The sequence below is a fragment of the Symphalangus syndactylus genome, chromosome 11, assembly GCF_028878055.3.
Source record: "Symphalangus syndactylus isolate Jambi chromosome 11, NHGRI_mSymSyn1-v2.1_pri, whole genome shotgun sequence".
In the NCBI taxonomy this organism is placed as follows: domain Eukaryota; kingdom Metazoa; phylum Chordata; class Mammalia; order Primates; family Hylobatidae; genus Symphalangus; species Symphalangus syndactylus.
Window position 1 is genome coordinate 75,880,365 of NC_072433.2, and position 19,501 is coordinate 75,899,865.

Here is a 19,501-nt window from a genome sequence, read left to right on the forward strand (position 1 = left end):
ATTGGACATTTGATAGTTTTTAGGTTCTCCTGTTGGATACATTTTCTTAGTAGATTCTAACTAATGTTGGGAGTACCAAGAAATATAGATTGAACTGAGTTCCTTCTTTAAAACTACAACTCAGTCAGAGCAATTGCAATGGTCCAAACTCTCAGTTTGTTAACTCCTCTCCAGAACCTTTTTTTAAAGGCCATCTTACCTCTACGCTTATCATAGGACCACTGGGCTTCATGCAAATACCAGAAACAGTCTTATGGACACGAAAGTTTTCAGGACTACTTGGTGATTTTAAATTGCAGTCTGTGAATTTTCTCTTGTCCAGATATGCAACTTCCAGGGCTCATTTTTGAATGAATATCTCAGTGCTTCAGATGTCTCCTACCCTCTTAGATATATTTAGCAGAGGATTAATCAGGCAGGTTGTCATAGCACAATGACCATTACACTTGGAAGTCATCCTGACTCTCTCACCAGCCATCTTAATGACTAGAAAACTAGGGCTTTGGGATCCATTTTCTTCTACTGACAAGCAGAGAATTAGGAAATGGTTTTCAAATTCTTCCAGAGAGTCTCTGGTATTTCTTTGGTGCCCTTTCCCATGCCATTAGGAGACGGGAAACAGGACGAGTCATTGAGTGGATGGAGGTTTGGGCACCATGCCTCCCCACCAATCCCCATAGCATCTCTGTTTTCCTCTGCTTTATGTATTTTGCTTCCTCCCAAGACTGTTTAAATCAAGAATTTCCAGGAGGGAAAGAAAAGGAAAGAAAGGAAAGGAAAGGAGCAAAGAAGAGAAAAAGAAAGAGAGAGAAAGAGATAAACAGAGGGAGGGAGGAAGGGAGGGAGGGAGGAAGGGAGGGAGGCAGGAAGGGAGGAAGGGAGGGAGGGAGGGAGAGACAGAGAGAGAAGAAGAGGAAGAAGAAGAAGAAAGAAGAAGAAGAAGAAGAAGAAGAAGAAGAAGAAGAAGAAGAAGAAGAAGAAGAAGAAGAAGAAGAAGAAGAAGAAAAAGAAGAAGAAGAGAAGGAGGAGGAGGAGGAGGGGGAGGAGGAGGAGAAGAGGAAGAAGGAGAAAAGAAAAAGAAAGAAAGAAAGAAGAGAAAGAAAGAAAAAGAAAGAAAGAAACAAAGAAAGAAAGAAGAAGGAAAGAAAGAAAGAGAGAGAGGAAAGAATAAGAAAAAGTCTGGATGTGTTGGCTCACACCTATACTACTGACTCTTTGGGGAGGCAGAGGTAGGAGAATCACTTAAGAGCAGGAGTTCAAGACCAGCCTGGGTAACATAGGGAGACCCCATCTCTACAAAAAAAGAAAAAAAAATTAGCAAGGCATGGTGAGGGGTGCCTGTAGTCCTAGCTACCCAGGAGGCTGAGGCAGGAGGATCTCTTGGGCCCAGGAATTTAAGGTTACAGTGAACTATGATCTCACTCCTGCACTCCAGCCTGGGCAACAGAGCGATATCCTGTCTCTTGAAAAAAGAAATGGAAAGAAGTACGGAAGGAAAAGGACCAAAGAACTGTATAATATCTGGTAGCCCTGGGATGCCTGAACCTCTATCATTATAGACGTTATGAAACAGTAGTAGTTTAAATTTGTATTATATGCAAACCATTTATATTGGGTAAAATTTACATTCATTTCCCATGTAATTCACATAAAATTTATAATTCTAATTTTTCCTATCCTATCTTGGTGATTTGCTGTATGCCAGAAACTTTGCTAAGGGATTTATTCATATATCACTTTCCATTTAATCTTTACAATAACCTTTGGGGTAAGTATCATTATGCCCATTTTATGAATATGCAAACTATGACTTAACTATGGTTAAGCAATTTGCCCAAGGTTTCAAATCCAGTGTTTTAGATCATTCAGTCTGCTACAACAAAATATCATAAACTGGGTAGCTTATAAACAACATTTACTTCTCACAGTTCTGGAGGCTATAAAGTTCAAGATCAAGGCATTGGCAGAGTTGATGTCTGCTTTCTGATTCTTCTCGCTGTGTCGTCACATGGTATAAGGAAAAAGGCCGCTCTCTTGGGCCTCTTTTATAAGGGCTCACCCTCATGATCTAATCATCCCTTAAAGACCCCACCTCCCATTATCACCACATTGGTGATTAGGTTTCATCATATAAATTCTGGGGAGATACAAATATTCAGACCATAGCACCTGCTAAGTGACTTCACTAAAGTTCAGACATAATTCCATCAGGTTCCACAGATTAAGTTCTTAAGCCTTAATGCCTCTAAAATATTTCTCTGAACAGAAGCCATTCACATGGACAAATAAATACAACTCACAAATACAATTCCAATAGTCACATTACAAAAGAACAAAAGTTTTATTTCAGGAATTATAATTTAAAAATAAATAAGGAAAAAAAGCTGTACAATTAAAATTTCGCTTTGTAGGAATTCAGTTTATTATAACAAACTAGGGTTTTTCACATGTACATTGTGTCTTAGTCTATTCTGGCTGCTATAAAAAATACCATAGACTGGGTGGCTTATAGATAACATAAATTTCTTTTTCATAGTTCTAGGGGCTGAGAAGTCCAAGATCAGGGTACCAGCAGATTCAGCGTCTGAGGGCCCAAAACCTTGTAGGCAGCTATCTTCTCACTGTAACCACACATAGTGGAGAGGGCGAGAGATCTCTCTGGAATGTCTTTTATAAAGGCACTAATTCTGTTTATGAGGGCTCTGTCATCATGACCTAATCACTTCCCAAAGGCCCCACCTCTTAATACTATCACTTGGGGTTTAGGATTTCAATGTATGGATTTGGAGGAAACATAAACATTCAGTCCATTGCAAATGGTAGATAAATTACCTTGCAGAGAAACAACAAATTGAACTATCTACCTTGTGTAGGTGAAATTTTAATTGTTTTCTTTATTCTTTCCCCTAAATTACTGTTTCAGGACACATGAGGGGTTAAAAGAAGTAGTTAACCACAATTCTATAATTGTTTTGTATACATAGTTTGGAGAGCTATAATTGCGTAAAAGATAAAGGCTATAAAGTTCCCTAGTAAAACTCACTCTGTGTGTATAATTTTGGTGTGGATATATTTTGTATGTGCAATTACTCATGGATACAGAGTAAACACTTGTAATTTCACCAATGATTGAGCAATTCTAGGTCATCCTCATGTGCTTCAAAATGATTACTCTGACTTCAAGTGACCAGTTGGAATGAAAGCTAACTGACTGTTGCTTATTTAATCTTCTTCATATCTCCCTGCTCTCTGACCCCTTCATTCACATAAATATTACTGGTCCCCTTAACTCCAGGGATATTCCCAGACTATTCTCCAGAGTGCAGCATCATTTTCCCATCTATATCTACCTATCTTTTCTGTACTCCGCCTTCTACAAACCTCGATTCATCAATTTCCATAAAGATTTATTGGTTTTACAAATACATTCATTTCTTCTTCTGGCAGCCCAATTGTACAATATAACCCATTATGAAATACAAATACAGCTTTTAAATATATTCATCTATTTATAATATAATTTATACTTTATTCGTGTTAACCTTTTATATTGTTAACTTCTTGATGTCGCCGACTGATTGATAGTTCCCCAAACACATCTTCTCTCCTTTCCAGCATAACAAGTTGAGGAAAACCACAATAATCTATTTCATGATGAAGTCCTCAGATTTAGTAATTAACTGATATGTTTATTATAAAAATTGACAATCCAAAGAAGTTGGAATACACTATCCTAGAAAAGAGTAAAAATATGGGTTAGAGCATTGTGTACTTTATTACTCATGATTTTCTTAAAAACAAATAAAAATAACTGCTAAGGTAACACTTGTATTTTTATGTCTCATTGTAGCATCACAAAACCTATTCTGTTTTCCACAAGGAACTAACAAGTTTCTCTTGAAAAGATGTAACACATTTTCTGCTGGGTAGGAAAAATCTGAAGTATGATTTTAAATTTTGTTACAGCTTTTGTGCAACTAGTAGTCAAAACAATTATTTTTAATTATGTGGAATAATTATTTTCTAATCAGATACTAATGTGAGAGGAATTAAGTGTTTTTGTCTTTCCATTTTCCTCTCTCCATCATAAACTCAACTACCAGCAAATGCATAAACATCTACTTCACTTCCCAGGCCTCTTTGTGGTTCACCATGCTGCTAAAATCGCAACCTCTTTTTCAAAGTATACATTTTCAAAGAGCTCTCCTGTAACCATTTGTCCTTTTTCCTCCCAACTCTCAATAAGAATACAAATAATTGCAGGAGAAAACCCCCACATTTTTTATCATGCTATTGTATGTCCAGTTGACTTCTCTTGCTCGTAGGAGACATTCTTTACCTTCATCAGTTAAAAGCCTTGCAGCTCCCATCCTGAAAATTACATAAAACTGAAATATCTTAATCAATAGCAGTAAGCAGAGGTTTACTGAAGTATTTGGCCATTCCAGACCACCCTGCAGATAGCATCAGTACCTCAGTAGTTCTACACCAAAAGTAATCTGATTTTTAGAATGTCATTCTCCATTTTGTAAGAAACTGATGTAACCCTGAGGAACTCCTCCTAATGTTTTTCTTCCATAGATTGTGTAATGGTTTCCATAGTTTGGAAACCATGAAAAACAAAAAAGAGTGACTCTATCCTCCTTTGTGAGCTTATGACAAGACAGATTCTCTAAATTTAATCTTATAGCTATGTCTCTTTCAAGAGTACCCGAAATACAAAAGAAAGAGAGCCCAGTAGTAGAAAAACCTACATTCCAGGAGTACACATTTGTGGTTTGCCTCCACAACATCAATTTCCATTTCCTCCTACATTCAATTACTTGGAGACTCTGTCCTCCCCGGCTCTGGTCCCATAGCCCAGGCTCAGTCAAGTATTTCCCTGACAATGTTGATTCCATAATGGGTATCTGAATTAAGCCAAGTCCTGTCAGAGCAATGGCTGCAAGTTTTGAAAGAAAAATAGTGTAGAGGTTATCTGTGAATAGAACTAAAAGAGGAGAATGTAGAGATTAAAGCCTGGGAAGGAGATGTCATATGTTAAAAAAAAAAGAGTCAGTCGTATCTGCAGTCAGAATACCTCTGGAATTTTCAGTTACGTGACTCAAGCTTAAAGCAGATTTTCCCTCCTACTACATGCTACATAAAAGATCCTAACTGACTCCCTCCCATAGTATCTGTTTATTTTCTTAAGTTTTTAAATGAAATCACAGGAAAAATTAAAACGGTCTCCCCCTATCCAATGCATACACTCAGAACAACAACAGTAGGCCATCTAGTACATTTTCCATGACAGCTACAGTGGTTTCTGCCACTCCTTCATGCTGTCTATTTTGTGGTTGGTGGTTTCCCACAGGCTAGTGTTCCTTCTTACCAGACCATGCTGGAGAGAGGACAAGCAGAATATTCTTATGACATTACTCATTCAAGTGGATAATTAATGTGGTTTGAAATGCAGTGTTACTGACCTCACATGTGCTCAAAAACAAGAGTGATGGTAATTTTACTTTCAAACCACAATTCTTGGGCATGAGATTTAAAACATAATTTAAAACAAAAACAAAAAACATGTGGCATAAACACAAAAGATATCATTCAGTTTGTATATAAAAATGTGATTAGAGAATATAAATGTAATATGATAGTCATAGAAAAAATGGAAAAGTTGTCATTTTATTTCAAATTTTTTACTAAAAGTTATTTTTCTCTTTGAAACAGAAAATTGGTTTTATGTTCCCCTACTTGTCAAAGCCATTTAAGTAGATCAGGTTAGAGGTCCTAATTACAAGTTGTTGACAGCCTGTGTTCATACTGATACACAGTCTGACAGGTATACTACTTGTTTGTTTTAATTTAAAGATAATTTACTATCCATAAAAGGTAGGAGATTAATGGTCCTAGAAATTGAAATCAGTTCTCTATTTACCAACTAAAGAGAGTCTAATCTAGGAAAGTCTGTATTTTCATACCAATTTGTCTTATAGGTGAGAATGTATTTTGTACACTATAATAATTCAATCCTTGGCTTTTCTCTTGAGATTGCCCACAATGGTGCTAATTGCATTGGTGACTCTTGTTACATTAACATTAAAAATTACTCTGAGTTCTCAACATCATTTTGCATAATCTAACAGCTAGCAGATACAATGACTTTTTGTCACTTCCAATACTACCATTTTGAGCCAGAAGACTCTATAACCCATTAGCAATTCCACAACCACTGAAGGCCCATTTTTTATGTCATTCAATACAAAACTATAATTGTTTTACATTTACCTCTAAAGAAGCATGTAATCTATTCATACATTGGTGCCTTAAATTTAGCCTTTCAATATAAGCCAGTATTTACATAGATAGTACTGAGTAATTTTAAAAAGTCTCCAACTTGGGTTTATACTATTATTGTAGACAGACTTCAAATTCAAGGGCTTATAATAATTTTACTTAGCTAAAAGTTTTCAGCACTTTTACACATATGACCTCCACATACAACCACCATTGTGATGCAGTCAGTGTTTGAATTTAAAGCAGAATTATAAAAGAAGGCAAACCCCTCAATGAGAAAAAATTGCAAAGAACATGAACACGCAATTCACAAAAGAAGAAATGCAAGGGTTCAGCAAGCATGTGAACAAGTAATTAATGACACTAGCAATAATAAAATACTGGATAAAATAACAGTGACACCATTTCTTCATCAATGATATTATCTATCAATGATTAAAAAGGACCAGGATACCTAGTATTAACACTGAGAATGCAGGTAGAAATGTAAAGTATCACAATAACTCTGTAGGAGAATTTAACAGTATTTATTTAAATGTTTTTCACTTTTAGGAATTTATCCAAAGGAAACAGTTGAAAGTGGTAAAACATATCTAAACAAAAATGTTCATAATTAAATTAAGCCATATACAGAAAGATGCATTGTTCTTGTTTTTGTTCCCCATCCGCTTCATATCTTCAGCATCAAATATAGTGTTTGGCATAGAAGTTCAATATGTGCTTAATTAATTATGTATATTGTCAAAAAATCATACTCCAACTAAATATCTAAAATTAAGATATTGAACAAAATAAGTTACGTTATAGCTTTACAATAGAATACTATAGATCTTTAGAAAATAACAATGTCAGTCAATATTTGTTAACTTGGAATGACGTTTAAAATAAGGTAAGTATTAAGTTACAAAATGGTAGCATTTTAATTTTGTAAAAATAAATTGTAAAATATTTTCAGAACATAGTCTGCACTATAGTATTGGGAGTGTGTGGGCTATGAAATTTAACTCTTTTTTAAATTATTTGTATTTGCAAAACTTTATAAAAAGGTTGGATATTAATGATATAATTTGAAGAAAATGAACACAGTTTTATAAAATCATGGAGTAAAGAAGGGTTTTCTAAGAATAACAACAAAAGCAGAAGCCACAAAGAAAAAGATTGAAGTTACACAAATATTAGATTTTTGTCTATTTTATACCATTATTTACAAATTTAGCCTTGAGTCTATGTTGAAAAAGGAGAGTCTTTGTCTTTTAGAGATCTGTATTCAAATATTGACTAATTAAATGTTACACTGTGTGGGATTTTCTTCAGCATGATCAGGAGTTGGGAAGAGGTAAAACAGGAGAACTGACTGGAGGAAGGTAAAACAGACTAGGCATGCGTTGAGCATTACTGAAGCTGGATGATGAATAAATGGAGTTTGTGTGTGTTATTGCTACTTCTGTATGTGTTTTAAAGTTTACTTAACATAAAAATTTTAATTCCATACACAAAAGTGATACAGAAATTATGAACTGGGAAAAAGTTGCAAATAAATAATAAAAAATTTAATAGGTTCTTAGCATATAATGAAATCATAAATCAATTAAAAAGGTTAAACTGGCAAAGAACACAGACAATTCACAAAAAAGAAGAAATGACAATGACAATAAGTGCATGAAAATAATTATATGATTATATGATAATATATATAAGTGTATCTCAAAATTTTAAAATTTCACTTAAAATGGGATGAAATTTTCCATTTATCATTGTTTTAAAATGGCAAAAATCTATTACTGACTCGAGTAAAGTGGCAGTCTGAAATACTGTTGACAAGAGTATAAATTGTCGGAATTTCTGGTAATACATATGAAAAATATTTAAAATTTTTACCTATCCTTAGACCCAACAATTTTAGTTCTAGGAATGTGAACTAAAAAAAGAAAAAATCATGGGTGTGCACAAAAATTTTTCCAGAGAAATATATGTAGGAAAGTAATTTTTATGATAATAAAAGAGATGCTAAATGTTTAAAAATAGGGGCATTAAGTCACAGTGTTGCGTTCATAATGGAATTTTCTTCTTCCTTTTATTCATTCATGTATTCACTTTTTTCAAAAATATTTACTGAGTTCCTACTACTAAGATTCAGGCACTGAGAATAAAACAATGAATAAAGACCCCTTCTCTGCCTCAAGGAGGTACTAATGGAAACAAAAAATAAGTAGCGAAAGGGTTATGGGATAGGAAAAAGCTGGGGTTGGGGAGTGGCAGCCACTCTGTGCATATCAAGGAAAACCTTTCTAAGGAGCCCAAAAGGTTGAGATCTGACAAGTAAGAAGAAACCAGTGATGCAGTGACCTGGGGAACAAAGATTCTAGGTCACTAAAATAATTTTGTGAAGAACATTATTAAACATGGTAAAACGTCTGTGGTAGATTAAGTGGAGAATAAGTAAATTTCAAAATCATACGTAATACAGTAATAATATCTATACATACATACATTACACATATAATCAGAAGGATATACACCAATATTTTAAGTCTATTTTTCATGGTGAAAATGTGAGTAATTTTTTTCTTTTCACTTATCATTGATTCGTAAGTTTCCTAAGGTAAACATATATTACTTTGTAATAAGAAAAAAAAATTTTTAAGATTAATTGAGTTCTGCATTTATAAAATTATGGTTTTCAAACTTAGGTTTTCTGGAATTGAAGGTGTGGGTGTGTGGATATTAATGCCATAGGACACGTTGCACATCTTTCCTTAATATTGAATACACTGGAATATTTGGGGTTGTGGGGAAGAATTAAATAAGTAGCAAGTAAGTAACTAAAATATCAATTTTATATTAAGGTAATAAGAAACATGTTATGAAATTTAAAGCAACATTTGCATACATGTACAAGAAAAAAAGAGAAAACTTAAAAGAAATATGTCTCAGAGTTACTTTGGGCTAGATTTCTAGAAACTCAGGAGTATTTATTTACTATTGTCTTCTAGAGTAATTATCTTGCAAAATGACAGAGATCCAGATAACTGGTCATGTAAATTGCTAAGGAGATAGCTGGGCGCAGTGGCTCACGCCTGTAACCCGAGCACGTCGGGAGGCTGAGGCAGGTGGATCACCTAAGGTCAGCAATTCGAGACTAGCCTGGCCGACACGGTGAAACCCCGTCTCTACTAAAAAAAAAATACAAAAATTATCCAGGCATGTTGGTGGGCACCTGTAATCCCAGCTACTCGGGAGGCTGAGGCAGGGAGAATTGCTTGAAACAGGAGGCGGAGGTTGCAGTGAGCCGAGATGGCTCCACTGCACTTTAGCCTGGGCGACAGAGCAAGACTCTTGTCTCAAAAATAAATAAATAAATAAAAAATTGCTAGGGAGTTCACACTAAGATTGGCAGACCTGCTTTTTTAGATGACATCTTCTGGAATACTGAAGATACTTACTTATTGCACACATACTATATTGCCAAGGCACCTTGCTAAGTACTGGACATCAATAGACAATATAGACAGGGCTTCTATATCATAAAACTTATGTTCCAGTTTTTATCATCAGAGAATAAGTTTATTAATTTATTAGTCAGTAATTTTCTTCTTCTTTTTTTTTCTTTTCTTTTTTTTTCCTTTTTTAAGACGGGGTCTTGCACTGTCACCCAGTCTGGAGTGCAGTAGCACAGTCTCGACTCACTGCAACCTCCACCTCCTGGGTTCAAACAATTCTCCTGTTTCAGCCTCCTGAGTAGCTGGGATTACAGGTGCTCGCCACCATGCCCGGCTAATTTCTTCATTTTTTAGTAGAGATGGGGTTTCACTATGTTGGCCAGGCTGGTCTCAAACTCCTGACCTCAGGTGATCTGCCCATCTCAGCACCCCAAAGTGCTGGGGTTACAGGCATAAGCCACCGTGCCCAGCCCAGTAATTTTCTTAGTATTTATTCAACAAATATTTATGGAGAGCTTACTATGTCAGACAATGTTTAAGGTAGTGAGGATATAATAGTGAACAAATACTCCCACATTTACCAAAATTTAAACAAGTTCCATATAAGGAAAAAAATTAAGACAACCAGGCCAGGCATGGTAGCTCACGCCTGTAATTCCAGTACTTTGGGAAGCCGAGGCAGTAGGATTGCCTGAGCCCAGGTTGGAGACCCACCTGGGTAACATCATGAGACCCCATCTCTACAAAAATAAAAATTAAATTAGCTGAGTGTGGTGGTGCATGCCTGCAGTCCCACCTACTCAGGAGGCTGAGTGGGGAGGATTGCTTGAGCACAGAAAGCCAAGGCTGCAGTGAGCCGTGTTTGCATCACTGCATTCCAGCCTAGGTAACAGAGTGAGACCCTGTCTCAAAAAAAAAATAAAATAAAATAACTAATAGAACTGTTATCTACCTGAATTTGAAAACTGGAACTGTTCATAAAAGTGCGGTATATAAGCAAATCATTTCCATATTTATTTACATAAATTAAACCTTAGTGAAATAGTGGAAATATTTTCCATTTTACTGATTTCCAAAATAGTAGTGCTGACCAGTAATATAAAAGGATAATAATATTCTTTTCCACAAAAGAGACACTGGAAGAATATGCAAGTTGAAATGTTACAACAAAAATCAACTACTCTATGTTTTCCTCATTGTCATTTCCTGGGTAGCCTCGTCCTCTGAGAGATGCCAGAGAAGACAACACATAAAACAAAGTGACTTATAGAGTAAATGTTGGAAATCCTAGATGGTGATTGACTGGAGAAGTCATGATGTATAATTTATCCAAGTGGCAAGCAGCTTGAGCAAGCTCTAATGTAATTTTGGGCTTAATTATTTGGAAAAAAGGTAAATGGCACATGAAGGATATCCATAAGTGATACAAACCTGGGAGCTGTAAATGCCAATGAGAGGAGGAAACAGTGCAGAGGTGTAGGGAAGTGGCACATATCAGGAGGCAATAGCCCAGAGAAACTCTACTTGGAAAATACACAGCAGATATGAAGGACTAATGTTGTCTCCTGGGCCTATCAACTGGAAAACTAGAGCTAAAGGTTTGCAAACTGCACACTTACTCTTGTACACATGTTATTGCATCATGTATACTTTCATGGTCAAGATCTGTAATCTTCTGATATAACCTTCTATTTAAAGAACCTACAGATGAACAGATTTCAATTGTGCAACAGATACATTTATTCAGGTAAGACTCAAACAGAAATAAATATTAATGGAGAACCAATTAAAAGAGACTTGGAGAGCAATGCAATGGGTATCACTGGATTCTACATTTTAAAAATCCAAACATGGTTATGATTGAGAGGTGCTTATCTCTGATTATAGTTTAAATCTACTTCTAAAATCCCAAATCCCCACCACCCTACCATAGAAAGCCTCACATTGTTCTAGTTCTTCCCAACCCTTCATGTTCTTTCAGTCCAGTTCTCCCACAAAATAGTTTTCTTCTCAAACCGTGACATAGAGAGAATTCAATTCCCTCTTCATTAGGTGTCACTCTATATGTGTCTGGGTTTATCCCTGGGGCCATTTATTTCTTAGTAGGCAGTATTAGAACACCTCACAACCCATTGTGGCCCAACACAGGGATTCAGAGTAGAACTATTTTCCCATAATGTATTCTCTACAAAAAAATAGCTTTTTTTCTAAAATTGTGATATGTAAACATAAATGTTTACTAATATGAATACAGTATTTTAAAAGCATATTAATTAAATAAAAGGAAAATATAAAAATGCATTAGTACCTAATTACAATTAATGTTCTTTCTCTGTCAACTCCTTTCTTTATTATTTAATTTAACATTTGTTCTATCTTCACACATAATCACTTGGAACTTTTCCTGATGTTAAGATCTCTCGTGATAGGCACTCTCCTTTGGGATCTTGCTTGCCCAATCTCTTATCTGTACAAACTTTCCCATCCAGAAGATTTAGCTTTGCTTCTGCTGTGCTCTGGGAGCCAGTGATGCTAACTCTTACCACCCAACTGGACATTACTTCCTACTTTTGTCTCTTGGAGACCAGGAGTTCAGCTTTTTGTCCCATGAGGATTGGCAGAGACTGGAAAAGTGTGTGGGTGTGTTAAATACTGTCTTGAAAACTACCTGATGCTTTTTCTTCCCAGGAATTCACTCTTACCCCCTCCCATTTAGCACTGGCCTCACAAACAAATACAATTCATCACCTTTCAAACCAGTCCTAGCTGAGAGAAATCTACTGAAACTGAATTGTATCTAAAGAATTGGAGGTATAACAACGGTTGTACTGGTAAATATTTAACAATATGTTCTGGGGTGGAAGGAGGGGTGAGGGAGAGGCCTGCCTTGGAGCATTTGCCATTTCTGTGGTGTAAATACTCCCACCATGGCTAGTTTTAAGCTTCCCATGTGGTATCACTGACTGTGGAATCAGAAAGAAGTGACAACTTTGGCCTGTGCAAGCCAGTTCAGGCAGTCTCCAGCACACCTGGAACACTCAATTTACTAGACAGAAACTTTCTAAAAGCGTTAAACAGTACATAACAGCTTTCAAAATACACATTCCAGGGCTTTGCTTCCTGCAGTGGCTATGGATTGCCTGAGTACAAAGTTAGATACATTACCCTTGTATAAATTTTGAATGTGAAAACATTGGAAATCATTTTCAAGACCTAACACAGGTTAATGCTATTAACCACTATTTATATCAAATCCATCACCTCCCAATATGATTGCATGAAGCAGCACCCCTGTTCATCCTCCCATTAGCTGGATTGCAATGGTCCCATTGCTAAGATTATTTCAAATTAAAGCTGACAAAGTGTTTGAAAAATATACACTCAGGAATATCCTGAGTTGAAGGCAGTGGATAAATAGTGGGAGGAAAATTGTCTGGTTAGCAAATAAGAGTTCTTAGATTGTATTTCCTGAGGTTTAATATTAATAGGATAATCATGCACAAAAAATTTTCCTTTGAGACAAAAATGAAAAAAGTAATTTGAAATCATTCAAATAACTGATATTGACAATTTATCATTTATAGTTAAAGTTCTTCCTCTTTCATGAAGACATTCCACAACATCTTGCTGCAAAAATGCCTTGTTTCACCACCCAGGTGATAAACCCTTGGAGACAAGGCAGACCAGACATCTGCATCCTCCACAAAGTCAAACATTCAGTACTTTCTTGATTGGTTGATTGACTTCAGCTAAATTTGAAGGTTTTAGACTGAAGTCAGTGATTTTCTTAATCCATAGATAGAGTTGCTCTATTCTAAACTTGAAGCTAAGACATATACAATGACAAATCATTTTTTCTGATTTCCAAATGCACTTATATGGAAAGCTGTAATAATGTTTAAAACACAAATCACATCTAGTCATCTGTTAACACATTCTTTCCCAAAAAGAATAAAAGTGATACTATCAACATGAAAAATACAGAATAGGTAGCATTCTAGTAATCTTTTTCTGTGTAACATATCATCCCAAAACTTCATAGTATAAAACAACTTTCAGGGTTCAGGTGGATTGTTCTGGTGTGGGATCTCAATCATGAAGTTACAGTCAGATGATGGCCTCAGACGGCTTGTCAGTAGGAAGCTATACGGGCATCTCTCTCTCTCTCTTTTTTTTTTTTGGAGACAGATCTCGCGTCACCAGGCTGAGTGGAATAGTGCACTCCCCTGCCTTAGCCTCCCAAAGCACTGAGATACAAGCATGAGCCACCACACCCAACCTTTGGGCATTTTTTATCTCTACCTAGTCTCGGGGTTTCTGTATGTGGTCTTGCCAAGAGGTCTCTCCAGCAGAATGAACTCAGAGTAGCCACAGTCTTCACTTGGTGGCTGACAGCTCCAAAGATGCACGTCCTAAAATAAACTTGGGGAAGCTGCAAGGACTTTCCTTAGGTCATCTGAGAGATCATACAACTTCAATTCTGCCATATTCTTTTATTATTTGCCATTACTTTTAATGGCAAAAACCGCAATTACTTTTGCACCAATCTAATAGTTGAGATATTCTCAAAGGAGAGGAAAGTAAATTCCATGTCAATTGTTTTACATGTTGGGTTTTGTTTGTTTGTTTGTTTGTTTGTTTGTTTTGTTTTGTTTTTTGAAGACAGGTCTCATTCTGTCACCCAGGCTGGACCACACATTGAGGCAATCATAGCTGACTGCAGGCTTGAACTTCTGGGCTGAAGTGATCCTGCAGCCTCAGCCTTCTGAATATCTAAGACTACAGGTGTGCGCCGTCACACTCAGCTATTTTCTTAAAATTTCTCTTAGAGATAGAGTCTCACTGTGTTTCCCAGGCTGGTCTTGATCTCCTGGCCTCAAGCAATCCTCCTGCCTCAGCCTCCCAAAGTGCTGGGAATACAGGCATGAGATACCACACCTGTCCCACCTTTTTATTTTAAAAATACTGTACAATATTAAATTGAGGTGAACTATTTGATGTGTTTTGACAAATGTATAAATCCATGAAACAATCACCACAACCAAGATAACAAACTTACCAATTGCTCCGAAAATTTTCTCACACTCCGTTTTAATACTCTCTTCTTTACTTCTTCCCCAAGTCTAGGCAACTACTGATCTAGTTTCTGTCAGTAATGATTTTATGTAAATTGAAACCTACAAGATGTACTCTTTGGCTTCTTTCCTTCAGTAAAATTATGTTTAAGATTCATCCATGTTGTTCACATCCGTAGTTAATTCTGTGTTCATATGGAGTAGTATTCTTTTGCACAGATATTCCACAATTTGTTTATCCATTCAAATGTTATGGATATTTGGATCGTTTCCAGTTTATAGCTACTACAAATAAAGCTGTCATCAAAATTTATGAACAATCCTTTGAATGACTATATGCTTTCATTTCTCTTGGGCTTCAGTTTACCAAGCGAATTGGCTGAATCATATGCTAAGTGTATGTTTAACTTCTTAAGAAACTGTCAAACTGTTTTCCAAAGTGGCCACAACATTTTACATTACCACCAATATATTAGAGTTCCAATCCTCGCCAACACTTGCTATGAGAAGATTTTTAATAATAGGTGAGTATTGGATTTCATTGTACTGTTGATTTGCATTTCCCACATGACTAATAATGTTGAGCATCTTTCCATGTGCTTTAGTGTCATCAATATATCTTCTTTGATGAAGTGTGTTTGAATCTTGCCTATTTTTAATTAGGTATTTTTTCTTATTATTGAGGTTTGAGAAATCTATGTATATTCTGGATACAAGTCTTTTGTCAAGTATATGCTTTGCAAAGATTTTCTTTCAATGTGTGGCTTGTATTTTCAATCTCATAATAATAGATTCCTTTTTACTTTTAGTTTTGAAATAATTATAGATTCATAGGAAGTTGCCAAAATAGTACAGACACTTCTTGTGTATCTTTTCCCCACTCTCCTCCAATGGTCACATCTTGTATAGCTATAGTAAAATATCAAAACCAGGAACTTGACATTGGTAGATAGTTCTATGCCATATTATCAAATGTATAGATTTATTTAACCACAGCTACAGTCGAGATATGGAACTACTGAAACATCACAAATAAATTTCTTGTTGCACTACCCCCTTGATAGTCACACCCACCCCTTTCCCCCATCATCCCTAACCTCTGGCAACCATGAATCTGTTCTCCATTTTCATACTTTTGTCATTTATAGAATTGTCATACAGAATGTGACTTTTTAAGGTTGGCTTTTTTTCACTCACCATAATTCCCCTGAACTATCAAAATTGTGATGTGTACTTTCATTTCTTAATGTTAGTTAGTACTCCATGATATGAATATACCACAATTTATTTAACTACTCATTTACGGAAGGAAACATTGTTGTTTCCAGTTTGGAACTATTATAAACAAAGCTGCTATGAGCATTGTGTATAGGTTGTAGTGTGAATGCACATTTTCATTTCTCTGGGATAAATACCCAGGAGTGTACTTGCTGGATTGCATGGTAAGTGATTGTTTAGTTTTTGAGAAACTTTTACACTATTTTTCAGAGTGGTTTACCACTCTACATTCCTTTGAGAAATGTATGAGTAATCTAATTTTTCTGTATTCTCATCAGCATTTGGTGCTGTTTTTTATTTTAGCCATTCTGATTTACTCATTATAGTTTTAACTTGCATTTTCCTAACGGCTAATGATGTTAAATATCTTCTCATGTGACTATTTGCCTATATCCGCTCCAGTGAAATGACAATTCATGTATTTTGCACATTTTCCAATTCTGTTTTTTTACTGTTGAGTTTTGAAAGTGCTTTATATACTATATACAAGTCAATTGTCAGGTCAATTTTCTTTAAGAGATTTAAATAATAAGAAAAAAGATTCATGAAATAGCCATTTCCAGTACATTTCATTTACATCAGGTCTCATTTTTTTCTTCTTTAAAGAATTTCTCTAACTTTTTTGAAGCACAGGTTTGTAGGTGATAAATTCTTTCAGCTATTGCTTGTATGAAATATCTTGATGTTTGAAAGCTGTTTTTGCTGGGTGTAGAATATTAGGTGGCTTTTTTTTTCTTTCAATACCATAAAGATGTTGCTACACTGTCTTCTCACTTACATTGTCCCAAAGAGGAATCTACTGTCATCCTTACCTTTTTTCTCAGTAAAAGGTGCCTTTTTTTCTCTGGCTGCTTTTAAGAATTTTTCATCACTGGTTTTGAACAATTTGATTAGTGTAGTTTTCTTCATGTTTATTGTGCTTGAGGTTCATTTAGATTTTTTGACAGTTTTCGTCAAATTTAGAAAATGTCCCACCTGTATTTTGTCAAATATTTATTTGATTCTTCCCCTTCTTGAGGGACTCTACACATATATTAAGCCTTTTGAAGTTATCACACAGATCACTGTGCTCTTTTTTTAAAAAATTGCTTTTTTCTATGTGTGTTTCATTTTTAATAGTTTCTAATGCATGTTTTCAAGTTTATCAATATCATTTTCTGCAATGCGTAATCTGCCATCAAGCCCATCAGTGTATTTTCCATGTCAGATATTATAGGTTTTTAATCTTTGGATGTCTGCTTTTTTTTTTTTTATCTTTTATCTTCCTTGTCTCTAACTAACTTTTGGAACACCCAGAATACAGTTATAAAAAACTGTTCTAATGTCCTTGTCTGCTAACTCTAACATTTGTGTCCATTTTAGGTCAGTTTCAGTTGGTTTATTTTGTCTTTATTATGGGTTATATTCCTCCCTTTTGAATACACATGACAATTTTGGACTTAATACTAGACATTGTGAATTTTCCTTTGTTGGATGCTGGATATTTTTTGGTTTTTGAGCTTTGTTCTTGGGCGCAGTCAAAGTTCTTGGAAACAGTTGATTCTCTTGGATCTTGCTTTTGAGCTTCATTAATGGGACCAGAGCAACACTTAGTCTAGGGCCAACTATGCCTCATTCCTGACACAAGACCCTTCTAAGTACTATACCCCAGGCCTTTAGAATTATACAGTTTTCTAGTCTCGTTGGTGGGAAGAGACACTATTCCTTGCCCTGTCAGAGTGCCCGGCACTGTATCTTCTTGTCTTCTGGGATGTTTTTCCCTTGGCCTCAGGTAGTTTCCATGCATGTACTTGCTGATCAGTACTTGGCTGAATACTTGAAGGGCACACTCTGCAGATCTCTGGATTTCTTTCTCTGTGTAGCTCTCTCCTTTTTGGTGCTCCACCCTGTGGTACCTGTTACTTTGATCTCCCCAGACTTTCAACTACATCTCCTCAACACAAGGAGTCCAGTGAGCTCTGCCTTGGTTTCTCCTTTTTATGACACTGGAGCAATCATTGGGATCATCTCATTTTTTCCTTGGTTTCCCCTTTTTATGACACTGGAGCAATCATTGGGATCATCTCATTTTTTCCTGATCTCTCAGGGATATCTGTCCTTCATTATCTGATGTCCAGTGTCTTGTAAACTGTTGTTTCAAAATTTTGGTTTTCCTCTTTTCATTTTTCATTACTGTTGTTTCAGATGGGAAGGAAAACCCAGTCGTTGTTATTACATCTTGGTCCCAAACAGAACAATACCACCTCTTGATGGAAAATGTGTCATAGAATTTGTGCATTAATTTTTCCATGGAATATTGTGCAGCCATAAAAAAGAATGAGTTCATGTCCTCTGCAGGGACATGGATGAAACTGGAAACCTTCATTCTCAGCAAAGTCACACAAGAAGAAGTGCATGTTCACGCTTATAAGTGGGAGTTGAACAATGAGAACACACGGACACAGGGAGGGGAACATCACACACTGGGGCCTGTCAAGGGGTAGGGGGTTGGGGGAGGGATAGCATTAGGAGAAATACCTAATGTAAATGACAAGTTGATGGGTGCAGTAAACCAACATGGCACGTGTATACCTATGTAACAAACATGCACGTTGTGCATATGTACCCCAGAACTTGAAGTATAATAATAAAAATAAAAATAATTTGTGCATTAACTTTTAAACAACCATGTATGGTCATCATAACTATGGATTATGGAAACAAGGTGAAGGGAATTAGTATTTTGGGGATACAATTATTTGTTATGTGCTTTTGTTTCCCTCATTTCATCCTCACAGCAACTCTAAGAAGTAAGAATTGTATATTCCACCCCTACTTGACATATTACTGTAACGTAAGTTCCATGAGAATTAGAGTTTGTGTGTCTTGTCAGCTGTTGGATTTCCATAACCCTAACATAGTACCTGGCAAAAATGAGTGTATGAGTAACAGAGTGAAGATCAGAAAGCTATGGTTCAGGCAGTTAAGTGAATTACTCAGTGCCATTGCTAACAAGTGGCATGTTTGGGATTCAAATCCAGTAGCTAACTGTAATACCGATTCTATTATCACTAGATTACCCTGTACTCAGCAAAGTGCACTAATGACATGAAATTAAAATGAACTGACTTTTCTTTTCAACAAGTGGTGCTAGGAAAACTGCATATCCACATGCAAAAGAATGTTACATACAAAAATGTTTAACAACATTATATTCTAACACTGTATACAAAAATAACTCCAAATAAATCAATGACATAAATGTAAGAGCTAAAACTATAAAACTCTTAGAAGAAAGCATACAAGAAAAGCTTCACATTGAATTTGGCAATGATTTCTTAGATATCATACCAAAGAAACAGCAACAAAAGAAAATATAAAAGAATTTGACCTCATCAGAACAAAACAGTATGCATCAAAGGACACTATCCACAGAGTAAAAAG

At 35.8% G+C, this 19,501-nt stretch overlaps 1 protein-coding gene across 1 annotated transcript in view; it reads right to left on the bottom strand.

Moving 5' to 3' along the window:
* Positions 1-2,322: 2,322 nt before the first annotated feature.
* Positions 2,323-19,501, bottom strand: part of LOC129457607 (uncharacterized) — a 167,982-nt gene continuing 150,803 nt past the window's right edge. Inside the window, exon 6 of the transcript XR_010114283.1 lies at positions 2,323-3,733. The gene's annotated coding sequence lies outside the window, so the exon portion shown is untranslated. The remainder of the gene's footprint in view (positions 3,734-19,501) is intronic.